We start from the raw sequence: 11,439 nt of genomic DNA, 5'->3' as shown, positions 1-11,439 counted from the left end.
TTCTGTAGCTCTGCTAGATTTTGCTTCTAATCCCCTTGGGAAGGCTGCATATTGTGGATGGACATTTTATGGTTACACAACCTATCACATTGCTATAATCTTTGTATATAGACTATAAACTGAAGGACTTGTGGAACGAATCATCTGAGTTTCCATTATTTCTTATGGGGAAATTCGCTTTGATATAAGAATGCTTTGGATTACAAGCATGTTTCCAGAACGAATTATGCTCGCAATCCAAGGTTTTACTGTATATATATATATATATATATATATATATATATATATATATATATATATATTCGTACTATATATATATAGATATATATATATATATTCGTACTATATATATATATATATATATATATATAGATAATATATATATAATATAGATAATATATATATATATATATATATATAGATAGATATATATATATATAGATATATATACAGTATATAACATTCCCCCCAAAAAATTTACAAATCAAAATTTTTTAACATTTTAGGCCAATTTGTTTTCTGCTACATATTTTTGGTAAAAAAATAACAATAAGCGTATTTTGATCTGTTTGCGCAAAAGTTATCACGTTTACCAACTATGGGAAAAATGTGTCATTTTTATTGTTTATTTTCTTTTTTACTAGTAATGGTGGCGATCTGCGATTTTTTTTTGGGACTGCGACATTGCGGCAGACAGATCGGACCACTAACTGACATTTTCGACACTTTTGGGGGGACCAGTGACATTACTACAGTAGGGGGGGCGTGGCCGGCAGCCGAGGGAGATGGCCGCGTGAGTGAAGAGCTCTAACACTCCCGGTCTCTCCGCAACGATTCCAGCGACGTGGGTGAGCGACTCCGACTCCAGTGGCCCTTAAGACACTTGCGGACACTACAGGCGACCATGGGGAAGAGAAAGGACCGCGGAAGACCTCGTAAGTTAACGGACTTCTTTGCCTCAACCAGCACTCCGAGGTCCCAAAATGGCGCCGAGGCCTACCCGAGGGCTGGAAGCGCCGGAGCCTCGGGCGGATCACCTCCCGGGATCGGGGGGGATCCGAGCTTAAGGTCATCCTCCGCTAGCAGCAAGTCCTCCCAGGGGGGATCCCCGTCCCGCAGCCCACAAAAAGCGGCCCCTAAGCGGTCCGAAGCTCACCGCTGCGCTGGGGACAATAGCGCGGGCCCTAGCTCTCTGGACAGCACTTTAGAATTTTACGCCAATATAAAGGACTTTCCCACGACGGGACAACCGCTTACGGATGTCACTATGAAAGACATGCTAATGTCCATAAATGGCGCTTTTCACAGGGAAATAGTGGCCTGTGTCAACGGCATAAAAACGGAGGTGGTGGACCTGGGAGGCAGGGTGGATCACATAGAAAATAAAATGGAGGAGTTTTCTATAGCCCACAATGAGCTAGTAGATGATCATAACGCGAAGGGGGATGAATTGGAGACCCTAAAGAGCAAGATGGCGGACCTAGAGGACAGGGCCCGCCGTAATAATGTGAAGCTGAGGGGGGTCCCAGAGTCAGTCCCCCCTTCTGAACTGCGAGCATATGTACAAGCCATGTTGCTGGCTCTCATTCCGGACATACCGGTGGTAGAAGCGGTGGTGGATCGTGCACACCGCCTGCCAAAGCCGCAACATCTACCCGAGAAAATCCCAAGGGATGTTATAGCACGTATACACTTTTATCACATTAAAGATGACCTCATGCGCTTTGCAAGGAACACCTCCCCACTTCCAGCACCGTATCATGGATTATCGGTGTACGCAGATCTATCTCAATTTACCATGGCGGCTCGGAAAAAATTGATCCCTATGACCAAGCTACTCCGTAACAACCAAGTAAAATACTCCTGGGGATTTCCTACCAAACTCCTCATTGTTAAGGATGGTCGCACGCATGTCATCCGATCAGTGGAGGATGGGTTTGCCCTGACCAAGAAATGGGGTCTCCTACCGGACCCACAGGAATCCTCTACCGGAGTGGAACCCTCTCGTTTGGAGCCTGAGTGGCGGCGGGTCAACAGATGAGTTTATGGCTACAGCATCGGCTTTAGGGCTAATAGTCACATGGGTCTCATGCGGATACTCAGCCCCATACGGTTTCTTCTTTGTGGCCAACTTTGTTACTTTTTCTTTTCGTTTTTTTATATTTGGTCTGCTTTGGAGGATTTGCTACCTGGATGAGTCGGAGTCCAGGAGTGACCGGGTGATTGGAGCTGAACCCCCTTCACCTGTGCCTGCGATATTATCGCATGATGGGGTATACCCCATACCCTTCGTTAAGTGTTTGCTATCTCTTTTTTGTTCTCTTTTGTTGTGTCTCACAGTTTTTTAGCCTCAATGACTGCTACGATGCTCTGGAAACTACCACTCTAATGACCAAGGACAGAAACTCTGGACCATGTTTACAACGTCAGCAATGGTATGTGAATGCACCTATACGTGTGAACTGTAAGTACTGTCTCCTTCAACCTAGCCTGTTCCCTCTGTTCCCGCCCGGGAGATATTTTTGCCTTTTCTCACCTGAAGGATTTTTTCTTTTTTCTCATTACTTTGAAATTAAGGACTGCCATGTGGACCTATCTTCTCTTATCCTGCTTGTAAATGGTTATTAATATAGTTTCCATTAATGCTCACGGTCTCAATAGCCCCTTCAAGCGCAGGTCTCTTTGGCGGGAGGCCCGTGCTCTCAGGGGCGATGTTGTGTGTGTACAGGAGACCCACTTCGCACGGTCCAAGTCACCTAAGTGTTCTGACAAGCTATACCCGCATGTTTTTACCTCTTCTGGTGACACTAAGAAAAAAGGAGTGCTCATTGCGATTAAAGGCTCCGTGGCCTTTCAGTTGCATGACATAGTCACCGATGACGCAGGACGATCTTTAATATTGATCTGTGACATTAATAATATTACCTATACAATTGTAAATCTATATGCTCCCAACCAGGGACAACTCAGGTTTCTGAGGGCGCTTGTGAAGAAGGTGGACCGTGTGAAGAGGGGTCTCACAGTGTATTGTGGGGATTTTAATTGCATTGGGGATGCTCAGTTTGATTGCTCTCCCGCTCAGGGAAGGACGAGGGCTACCCTTCAAAAGTTTCTGCATTCCTCTAATCTGTATGACGTATGGCGCTGCCTTAACCCTGCAGAGAAGGATTTCACTTACTACTCGGCCCCTCATGGATCCTATTCGAGGTTGGATCTATTTGTGGCTGACTTGCAATTTCTGCGAGTGGTTGAAAAATCTACAATTCACACAATGTCCTGGTCTGACCACGCTCCGGTCTCTGTGGCAGTCTCGGAGCCCCATATAACCACCCCAGTCCATCTGTGGCGCAATAACGCTTCCCTGCTCCGGGACGTGGGCCATCGGGAGCGGTTGGGTGGTCGGATCCGGGAATACTTTGAACATAATGACACTCCGGGGATGGATGTCTTCACGCTTTGGTGTGCCCATAAGGCATTTGCTAGGGGAATCTTGATCCAGCAGGCGTCTAGAGTTAAGAGAGAGAGGGCCCAGGCTATGAAGATGCTTCTAGAGCAATTGCGTTCTCTGGAGGCCGCTCATAAATCGGACCCTATTCCTTCTAAGCTGGAAGAGCTAACAGCCTGTAGACAGCTGGTTAGGGATAAACTTTTAGAGGACCATCAGAGACTTCTATTCCAAACTAAGGCACGTTACTACTCCCAGGGTAACAAATCAGGCAAGATGTTGGCCAAAAGGCTAAGCTTTCTTCTATCAGGGATCCTAAAACGAATTCACTGGTGCATCACCCAACTGCCATCGCTAATGCCTTTGCCAATTACTATACTTCATTGTACAACCTTAAAGAGGACGGCAATACTCCGCAGCCCTCGGATTCCCTTATTGCTTCATTCCTAGACTCTTTACGACTCCCCACTGTGTCAGAACATATGTTGCAAACCTTGAACTCCCCCATAACGGAGGAGGAGGTGCAGAAAGCTATATTGTCAATGCTCTTAAATAAATCCCCTGGAGCAGACGGCTTCTCGGCCGAGTATTACAAGGCGTTTCAGCATACCCTAACCCCGTATCTCTGCAAATTGTTCAATGCGGCTGCGCAGCGCTCCTCCTTCCCGGAGGAAATGCTGCAGGCAGTCATAGTTGCACTCCCCAAGCCTGGTAAATCACCCGATGCGCCCCAAAACTTTCGCCCCATATCCCTCCTGAATTCGGATCTAAAGCTATACGCGAAAATATTAGCAGTACGATTGGCGGAGGTGACTCCCGGCCTGGTCAAAGAGGATCAGGTGGGATTCGTGAAGGGTCGGCAGGCACCGGATGGAACTAGGAGAATGCTGGATCTATTGCAGATCGCTGAAAAACGAAAGGTGCCCTCGGTGTTCCTGACGTTAGATGCTGAAAAAGCGTTTGACAGGGTGCACTGGGGGTACCTAAGGGCGACCTTAGCTAAATTCGGGATTCAGGGGCCTATGTTCTCTGCGATTTCGGCACTCTACACAACACCTTCGGCCAGGGTGTTTACATCTAGTGCGTTATCAGAAAAATTTGCAATCACTAATGGTACGCGCCAAGGGTGCCCGTTGTCCCCACTCATCTTTTCCCTAGTAATGGAACCCCTGGCAGAGGCCATTAGAAGCGACCCGGGAATATCTGGAATTAAAGTGGGGGGCAGGGACCACAAAATTGGGCTTTTTGCGGACGATGTGATTCTTACTTTGACCTCCCCGATGACGTCTCTTTGCAGCTTGCAGCGCCAACTAGATGCATTTGGAGCCATCTCCTACTATAAACTGAATGTGACTAAATCTGTGTGCCTGTCGACCTTTCTATCCGCTAAGGAGCTGAGGTTGCTCAAAACTCAGTATCCCTTTCAATGGTCAAATAAATCACTCCCATACTTAGGTATATCTTTGGTGGCTCCGACATCTCAAACATACCAGGTCAATTTCTCTAAATTGTTATCTACAGTAATGGAGGACCTAACACATATTGCATCTTACGAGCTGTCCTGGTTGGGGCGTATAGCTGCGCTCAAGATGTTGGTGCTGCCTAAGATTTTATATTACTTTAGGACAATCCCGGTGGTGATCCCATCATCCTTCTTCCGTAACATGGACAAAATGTTCAGGAAGTTCTTATGGGGGGGCAAAGTACCGAAGATTCCGTATTCTGTGTTACTTAAATCCAGGGCTAAAGGGGGGACAGGCTTCCCATGCCTTCGGAAGTACCATTCCGCGGCTTTGTTAGATCAGGCAAAAGCCTGGTTCGATCCTGAACCAGATAAACTTTGGGTACATCTAGAAAGGGCAGTAGTGGCAAATAAGGACCTCCCTGCCCTACTGTTGGCATCACTAGCGAAACGTGAAGTTTACACCCCCGATTTGGCCTCTCTTAGGGCTACTCTAGGGGCCTGGGGGGAGGTGCAAGCATTGACAGGGATCCCTAGGACTAAGATGACCTTGAGGTTAGCAGCTTATGAATATCTCATTCCTACGTTGAGGATTCCTCCTGGGGAGCTACCGCGATCTGCCACATATGGGGAACTGCGTGCTAAGTGTTCGGACAAGCCTTCCTTTTTTTGGGCCCAACTGCATCACTACCACATTAAATACCCTGATCCAACAATTGAAGTACCCTCGGAAGTATGGGAATATATGCTCAATGGATATCATAAGTCGAAGGGTCTTTCGTGGTTCTATCATACACTGCAGAACCAATTTAGAAATAGCAAGTCGGCCTCCGTGGCAGCCTGGGAGGCAGACTTGGGGGAGGAGTTTTCGGAGCGGGACTGGGAGGTGGCTGTCCGCGCTGGCTATTCCTATTCCCACTGCACTACTCACTGGGAGGTGGCCCTAAAAATTCTCCAACGCAGCTATTTAACTCCTGTGAGATTGAGGAAAATGTTTAAAGATATTGCCCCTACCTGCTGGAGAGGATGCGGGGAATCGGGAACGCTGTTTCATCTTTTGTGGCAGTGTAAAAGACTCAGGAGCTACTGGGCGGCTGTGTTCGCTCTACTACGGTCATTGACCGGGGAACCGATTCTGATGTCCCCAGCTCTGGCCCTCTTGAACCTGGGGATCCAAAAGATTCCTCCCCTCCATCGAACATTAGCTGCCCATGTCCTGACAGCAGCGAGACTGACAATTACAGCAGCTTGGAGGTCTGACGCTGCTCTTACGACATTGGAGGTTATCAACAGGGTACGTTCTCAATACTCTTATGAGAAATTTTTTGCTAATATGCATGGTCGAAGTTTGCAGTTTGAACAGGTATGGAGTCGTTGGTCACTGAAATACCCGGGGTAGGGCTAGTCCTGCACCGGGGAATTTCGCCACGCTCATTTCTATTTGATTTTGAATGTTGACTAGTTACTGTATCTGAGGCTAAGGTTAATGACTGTCCAGTTGATAGTCTGGTATACCAATATGTTGCTTACTCACGTGCACAAGGGTTGAAGAGTATTTGGCGGTGTAAGTGCCCACCACCTTGGACTCTCATTAGAGAATAGGGGGGGGCCCCGGGGGTCAGTGCCCGGACCTTGTGGGGTGTAGCGGGGGGCCGAGCTGGGCCACAGTATTGCTCCCGTCAGGGGTGGCCGGGCTTGGCCTTCCTGCTGGGCCCCTGAGGGAGTTTCGAGTCGGGGGCTGGTCTGAGGGGTGTATTATAACACCGACTGTTGGTGGAGCCAAGTGTACAATGTTAATCGTGATTGTTACTTTCTTCAACCAGTGTACCTGTATATGATGTAATTGTTATTTGTTCTTTTTGGAAAAACCTAATAAAAACTATTGGAAAAGACATTACTACAGTAAGCAGTGCTATAAATATGCACTGTTACTGTAATAATGACACTGGCAGGAAAGGGGTTAACACTGTCGGTGATCAAGGGGTCAAATGTCTGCCTCATGCTTACTGACGTGTGTGGGGGGAGGGGGTTGTGTGACACAGACACAGATCGCAGGTTCAGCGATCTGTCCCTGCCTGTCACAGAGAAGACCTGCCCACTATGTTTACACAAGTGGGTGGATTTCCTCACTCTTTCCCCGACGATCGGGGAAGAGCGGCGGTGATCACCGCCTCTCCTCCCCTGGCCCGACTCCCGCTGTGTCTAAATACAGCGGGAGCGAGCCTCCGGCGGCACGCGCGCGGCCCTGAGAGAGGCAGGAATCCAGGAACGTAGGTCTACGTCGCTGGACCCAGCCAAGCCACTCTGCTGCAGCAGCAGCAACGTGAGCGGGCGGCTAGTGGTTAAGTAACTTTACTGATATACAGTAGGCAAAGAATTTAGGTCGTTTTAAAGTGGTTCTAAAGGCAGGTTTTTTTTATCTTAATGGATTCTATGCATTAAGATTAAAAACCTTTTGTGGGCAGCAGCCCCCCTCAGCCCCTAACCATCTCAATCCAGTGATGTTGCACAAGAACCTTGGCTGCCTGGGACTCTCCCTCCTGATCAGCTGAGACACAGCAACAGGCGCCATTTCATTAACATGGACCTCATTGTTTATGTTCCACTTCTCATCTGGGTTGCTGGTGATTCGACACCTCTTCTGGACCTTGACAGAATACATACACTTCTTATTTCTGGATTCATGCTTCTGATTTTTTACCCTCTCTGATATCTTTCTTTCTGACTCCTTTTATGCTCCACATACGCAGGAATCTTCACCTTGCATACGCATATTATAAGTTTTACACTTCTCTTTAGTGACTTCTGCAATACCACTGCTCTCCCTATCGATATCACGGTAATTGGTTTAGAATGCTCAATTATTTATATTTTGTTGAAAATGTCATATTTTGTAATATGAAGATCTTTGTACATGCTCTTCCGAAATGCATATGGATACACCCAAATGTAACCCTGCCAGTCAAGCCCAAGAGACAAAAAGGGGGTGGACCCCCTTTTTGTTTCTTGGACTTGACTGGACTTGACTGGCAGGATTACATCAAGGTGTATTCATATGGATTTCTACACCTTTACTCTCACTAATTGAGGTTTTTTTCTGAGCGAGCTTATTGGTTTTACTTTGGAGATTAGTGCCCCAAGGCTGTGTGATACTTACCTTAAAAGTAAAAGTTTGTGGCTTCCAAGTCGCCCCTATCTCATCCGTGGATGTCGGAAGTTGGGTCCCTCTTTCCTCCTTCACCCATAGGTATATGATGCTTCTCTGGCTGCAAGTGTCTACTCTGTTCAATTTTTATGAGTGTCTCTGATTTCCTCCAGCAGATTGCAATATTATCTATTTACCTTAACCCATTTGAAAAATTCCCCTATGCAAACACCCCTGAAGAAGCCGTAAGGCGAAATGCGTTGGAGAGGAGTCCCCTTCTCTGCATCATTGGCTACCTAGCTGTTTGTATTGATGTATTTAGGGAAGGTACCCTTTATGTTTGCTATGTGGGGATCTTATGTTATGAAGCATATCTTCTTTCAAGGTTACACTATGTTATATATTAGTTTTATATTCTATGTAATATCTCCAAATACTGGAGTTTTTTAACTTTACTACTAATAAAGTGTGCCATTTTTTATAAGATTTTTTATAATGAGGGGGGAGTTCAACGCATACAAAGTCCCATTTTTTCTTTTTTCAATTTTTGACTATTTAGTTGGGATGTGGTGTGAACAGGATTAGCTGTGGCACTTATTTGTATTCCTGCTTTCTGTTTTAGTGTCAGGTGATAAATGCAGAGAGTAAGGGAAAACAAAAATCCGTGCTTAGGCTAAAGACAGAATCTGGCTGCTGCCCACCTCAAAGGTATAACCCCTAGGGGGTGTACAAAAGTAGTGAAGAGAAAATAGTGAGGTAGATGGCGCTGCCAAAGATAAAAGGAAATCAGGATAAATGTCAGTGAAGAATTAAATATAAAAATATAAAATATAAAGTGCCAAGGTGTGTATGACCATGAGATTCAGCAATTAGAGTAAATATAGGACTGATGGCAAGTAAAAAAACTAAATGTATAAGCGATAGCAGGCAAAGGATTAATCAAATGCAGATTAAAAATGCAAATCATAAAATTATTAATTCGAATAAATATAATCAAAAAAGTCCATTGAAGTGCAAGAGTATGATACGGTGCAATAATATATAAAGTACAAGAGGTGAGAATAATAAATAATTAGCAAAAACGTGCCAGAATACAAAAGGTTGATAAAGCGCAACGTTATATAAAGTGCACAAGTGAAATAGCAAATAAATAATTGGCAAGAGGGTGCCAATAACGGGAAATATTGACGGGTGAAAGGTGAACAGATTAATATTCAAAGAATATAATTTTTAAAATGAAGATAGTGAAAATGAGTGTATTGATAATCCAATATCAATATTAAAGTAAAAACGTGATTCAAATTAATATGCAATCCATAATAAATAGCTAATTTTCCAGAACCAATTTTAAGGTGACCAGTGCTGTGAACTCCAATGAACAATATTGTATCGTGACTAGAAAGATAAAAAGAGTCCAAATAATGCTCCAGGGATGTAAGCCCAGAGATTCAAGGTGGGTCCTAAGGTGGTCCACTTCATTGGGTGCAGGTGAGGAATAAGGAGTGCCTCCCTTATGATTATGCCCGCACTCACCGGAACTCCGTACCCCTACAGGGGTAAAAAGCGTTGTAAATCCCAGGGGGACAATGGGGACTCCTCTCCACTATGGACTTCAATGTAGGGTGATATAGCCGCAAGACCTTTCCTCCAGATAAATAAATAGAAGGACTCCAAGGGGCATCAATATTATACCAGGGTATAAAAAGGAGGTATTCTGGACCATATATAAAAAGAAATACTCACATAGTGAAGTATAGTTAAGGCAAAACTTTTATTAAAGCAAGTAAAAGGGGGTACTCACATTTAGTGAAAACAAAACGAGCATTAAAAGCCAGGAACAACAGCTCCTACATGGTGTATAGCGGGGCTTCCGGGACGCCGTGCGCTTCACCGACCGGAAGTGCGTTCCAAACCAGATAGTGGATGTGACGTAATTACGCTTTACGCGTTTTGTCATCCAGACGTCATCAGAGGCGCCTCTGGAGGAGGAAAGGTCTTGCGGCTATATCACCCTACATTGAAGTCCATAGTGGAGAGGAGTCCCCATTGTCCCCCTTGGATTTACAATGCTTTTTACCCCTGTAGGGGTACGGATTTCCTGTGAGTGCAGGCATAATCATAAGGGAGACACTCCTTATTCCTCACCTGCACCCCATGAAGTGGACCACCTTAGGACCCACCTTGAATCTCTGGGCTTACATCCCTGGAGCATTATTTTGACTCTTTTTATCTTTCTAGTCACGATACAATATTGTTCATTGGAGTTCAAATGCAGAGAGTGTTTCTGTACCTGGCGCCCTGCTGCAGCTCTGTAGAGAAAGCAGGTGCCCAACAGGTAGTGGACTTAGCCCAGGGCATAGTAGGCCGCACACTGGAAACCAGTGGGCTGTTGGTGACCAGGAATTTAAAGGCCTATTATACTTTCAAATGTTTTCTTTGTTTTAACTACAAATAAGTGTAGTCATATTCTCTGTGTTGTTTGTTTGCCTTACCATGTATTTATTGGGCTCATATGTTGTGGCTGTTGTTTGTAGTGTTATGGTTGATCATTCCCTCCTATATTCATGTAACTCCCTTGTCCTGAACAGAGGCTTCTAGCCTAAGTTTAGTTTTTGGCTGGGTGGTAGTCAGCCCAGACTAATTGTGTAGTTCTTCACTTGGTCTTCCCTAAACTCAGCGGGGTTGTGATTTCTCACTGTCGCCAGTAGGTATCACTGGCCATATTATGAGATTTTATAAACAAGACTGAGTTAAGGATATATCTATATTTCCTTCAGCCAATCCAGTAGGAGATTTGGGCCACTGGTGCATGCTGGGGGAGAATATATAAATATTTGGGACAGGCCATGTGCTTTGCTCTCTTCCACTGGGTTGAGGCCTGGGGAGATGCTGCTGGATGGAGCTCTGCTGTTAGGCCCAATAGCCTGTTTGAGGTCTATTAAGTGCTGAAGTGGTCCTGTTCTGCCAGGTATGGCGGAAGCTCAAGTAGAGGCCCCTTGCTGAAGAAAGCCAGGAAAAAGGCTGTGTTCTCACAGGGCCTGGTGACTCATTTGGAGGATGCACTGAAATTTGGGAACATGCTTATAATGTTGCCAGGTTGAGGTTTTGATATTGTGAAGTTGGACATTGTTCTGGATCTGGGGAGTCTGTAAGTTAGCTGCATGGTATCTGCAATAAAACTCTAAGGCCTAATGCACACTGCTGCTCCTAAACTGATGTTTGTGGGGCTTTTGGCATTTTTTTTGCCTAAGCCCCTGAACGCACCTCAATAAAAGCCTATAGGGTTTTTTTTACTTAAGGCAAATACACTGTGCACTGCAAGTGAACTTGCAGGTGCAGTCGCTGTAGATCTGAGGGGAAGATCAGAAATTAGGGGAAGCTCTGCTG

Source organism: Pelophylax lessonae, assembly GCF_965119305.1.
Source record: "Pelophylax lessonae genome assembly, chromosome: 6".
NCBI classification, from domain to species: domain Eukaryota; kingdom Metazoa; phylum Chordata; class Amphibia; order Anura; family Ranidae; genus Pelophylax; species Pelophylax lessonae.
The sequence above is the reverse complement of the archived record's forward strand: the minus strand, read 5'-3'. Positions refer to the sequence as shown.